This window comes from Limulus polyphemus, unplaced genomic scaffold (assembly GCF_000517525.1).
Source record: "Limulus polyphemus unplaced genomic scaffold, Limulus_polyphemus-2.1.2 Scaffold471, whole genome shotgun sequence".
NCBI lineage: Eukaryota > Metazoa > Arthropoda > Merostomata > Xiphosura > Limulidae > Limulus > Limulus polyphemus.
In genome coordinates this window covers 261,614-265,839 of record NW_013666081.1, presented here as the reverse complement: position 1 = coordinate 265,839, position 4,226 = coordinate 261,614, and positions in this window count along the sequence as shown.

Sequence of the window (4,226 nt, the reverse complement as noted above, 5' to 3'; positions counted from 1 at the left end):
CAAACCATCACGTTGAAACCACCATGCTTCACAGTTAAATGCGATCTGTTGAGCCAAAACTCTTGGTGAGGCATTCTCCAGAATTATATCCTTCCAGTGTCCGAAAATTGAGCGAATCTTGATTCGTCTGATAACAATACGGTTTTCCAAAAGTCCAGAGGCTTGGTCATCATATCACTTGCCCACTTCTTTCGTCTGACTGTGTTGGCAGGTCTTAATAAGGGCTTCCGTCTAGCTGCTCTGCAACGATAACCCAATCTATGGAGAATCCGTTGAACAGATTTCGGGCTCATCCCACCAACTTTGGCCACTTCTGCAGTCGTTAATCTGGGATCCATTTCGATGCTCCTCTTGACAGCTCTTTTTGTCCTCTCAGATGGACCAGGACGACTCGGACGCTGCTCAGTTGTTTCCTTGCCATGTTTCCTGAACTGCACGATGATTCTGTTGACTGCGGGATTCCCAAATTCTGCGAAATTTGCCGCTGACTTATTCCACCATCTGCATGACCAACTATCCTTCCTCTAACAAAATCTGACAATTCGAGAGAACCTTGAGTTAGAGGCATGTTGTAGCACGAGATAATTAGTGTGCGGACCATTCTCATTTATATAGTGCTCTGTGAACGAAAATTAGTTAGCATAAATCAGTTAAATGACGAAACATTAGGTGTCTATTTACTTGTGACCACTCAGTGTACAGTGCTGCCCTAAGAACGGAATATTTTCAAAGTTTTACTTGATACTCTGTGAGCAGACCAAATGAAGGAAAATCTGGTCACTGTCCTCCATTTTATAGTGTTTCTTCATTAGTTCCATTTTGGTACTGGTAATGTAAAACACTGGACTGGTTCCAAATGGTGTACCTTCTCCACTTCTAACAGTTGCTAATGCAACTCTCTCCTGTCATGTATCACCTCCTTAAACTATCGTCATTAGAAAATATCAGTAAGACATCTATAAATTAGCATATTTTACATTAAAGCATCAGACACAGCTCCGTTAACGGTTTAAATACGCTATAAATAAATATGGTTTAATATGGTTAGTTATATATACACAAACTTATCCACGATAGATAAATCCTTCAAGTTCCAAATGTGAAATATAAAACTGTGATTGCCTGGCTGTCATCATTCATCTCGCTAGCACACACGAAAAGAAGCTTAACTCTTTAATTAAACACAGAATAAGTGTAGGATAACCAAATGAAATTGTGTTTTTGATATTTATCTACGACCTATATCCTAACGTGGTGTCTTGGGTTCTACTTTGGCATACTTTGCAGCGGTTTCTATTTCACATTAAGAGTTAAAAAGTACTTTTCTAGCAACTCTTTGTTTAAGCTGTTAGAAGCTTTACATCACTGATGCGCAAACTTTCCAAACATGAGTTTTGTTGCGCCTCCTCTCTGCATCCTGTATAATCTGTTTGTCATTTTCCCATATTAATTGCTTAATAGTAGAAATATTTGTACAGTAATCTTTAAACCTTGTTTTTTAATTTGTACTTTCAGATATGACTTATATGCTCTTATAGTCATAGTTGCTCACTCCCCTACCGACTATCCGTGCACCTTTAGGGGTCACAGTTTGCTCCCCATGGCTCTAGAGTGCCAGAGAAGTGGAGCTGGTTTTCCTACATAGTTATTTTTGCATACTAATAAATCTGACATTCATTGACAAGTGTTATCACACCTTTATTGTGTAAGGTACTTTGAAAAATAACATCATTTTTCACAGACTCAAACAAAGTTATTTAACATAGCATAAAGAAGTCCGCAAGTTGCTTCGGTAAACTAGAAACGGTTTAACGATTTCGTATGTTGAACAGTAATTGAATTATGCACTGTAAAAAATTCACGTAAAAATACATGCAATTAACCGTTATTTTTCAAGGTTAAAAACCTTATTTTAAAGTATGATTAAAAAATACAATTACGTGAAAAATACTATGGAGAAATATATTATTTAATTCTACTGAAATTATCTGTAAGTTTTCATGATGTTTAGAATCATTTTTAAGACACTACCACATCTACTGATTTCATTTTGTATCTGATTAACGATAATAATTTGACAGCAAAACCACGGTATTTCTTTAAATTAACGGTGAATTACGATACTTAACCTTTACTTTTATATAGTTATCTTATTAAATCTATTAAAAATCATTTCATTCACTAATACATTAATGTGAATGTATGGCATTATTTGGTACATTACTGTTTGGCGAGGGAAGTCCAAAAATTTGAAATGTAAAATCATTTCTTTTATCATAAATATTAATATTAGAGTAATTATTAATTATATTAATATCTAAATATAATAATGTACTACGATATTTGATATAGAGATGTTTTCGATTTATAGATATGTTTATAGATTCATAGATAAATATGATTGATATAATTACTTATTAATGGATTATTGATGCTAATTAAATCATCATTAAATTTTTAAGTTAAAGAAAATAATTCCGAAATTGAAAAATTATTTATAAATTTATGTTCATAATAGTAAAGATGTAAATTAGCAACAGTGCTTGAATAATTAGCACCCATTGGTATACTTACTATTTTTTATAAATATGTTTATCAAAATAAATATATTTATTATATATGAAAAACCTGAACATATTTTTGAAACTGTTAGCAGTAAAAATTTGTTTTTCTATCTTTATAGGTATATCTATAAATTGGTCTATTAATGAATTAATTACCATTACCAAATTTTTAAGTTGTATATTTGTAAATAAAGTAGTAAAACCATAAGTTTGTATTGTATCTGCTGATTGTTGTTTAATTCAACTTTCTAATATTTTTAAGATAAGTTAATTATTTTCAATTATCCAGAGATCACGTTTACTACTTGGGTTTTGTTGTAGTTTAAGAAATAATTGATTCAGTAATTTATTTAATAAAACTGCAAGTTGTTTTAGTATAGTTTTTACTGACCTAGAAATAAAACTAAACTTAATGAGAGATTTATGTAGTTTAGAAACGGCATGTAGATACAGTAATACTTAATATGGATTTGCTTTAACATAAATCTTTTTCATAGCTTTCAACAAATTATTAATAATAGCGTCTTTAGACTTATTTCGTAATTGAAATGTTTGTGTATTATTTACTTCATTAGTTACAAGTTGTGCATAAAAACGTTTACAGATAAAACCAAAATTACAGTTGGCTTTATCGATAGGCATGTAAATATATTTTTCTTGTATTTTACCACTTTTAGTTTTAAGCTTAAAAAATGTTATGTCTATTGGATATTTTTTAAATCAGTAAAAGCTATTTATCTTTAATTCTATTAATCACATAATATTTCTACTCAAGAAACCAATTTGGAGGATAATGTATGTAACTTAATATATATATATATTTTTTTCTACATTTTCAGCTATTCTATATTTGCCACCATCTTCCATGATTTTTATTAAAGAGTTATCTTTTAGTATATCCAAATTACTAGCAACAACATGAGTCTGCCAAGAAATTTTATATAACAATCACATGGTAAATTCTGCAAATTATTCTATATTAAAGTTATTTTTAAAATCTTTATAATTATATATAAGAGGTCATATTGGAATTTCATATTTAAAACTAATAACAGGTTTTAGATCTTTGAAGGAAATATATTTTTTGTTACAGAATCATGGAAAATTTTAGAAATTTGAAATCATTAACAATCTTATGCTTAAAATTAATTATTATATACAATTATTTCCTTTTTGGCAATTCATTAATTATATCATTTAAATTATTCAACTTAAATCTAAATTTTATAATATCTGAGATTAAGTGTTTAACATGATTATTTTTAAAAATTAAATGTGATTGCAATTTTTGCTAATAATTTTTAACTTTGAAATATTTAGTTCATATATATTCTTGTAGAGATAACTACGATAACTATTAGCAAGTATATAAATCTTACTATCTAAATCTGTACAAAATTAAATAAAATCAACCCACTTTGATTTATTTTTACCTTTTCCTCTAGTTTTTCTTTTTGTACATTTTTTATTGATACTACTTAGACAAAGAAAATTACCAATACAATTGTTATCACTTAAATTTATAGCAGTGGTGCCGTTATAGTCTTGATTCAAACCGTAAGGATATAACGTTTTATACTTAATAATATTAACGTTTTCCTTTTGTAATCTATCTGTTTCTATGTTCACAATTTCTAAAATTGTAATCACTACTGAAGCAAA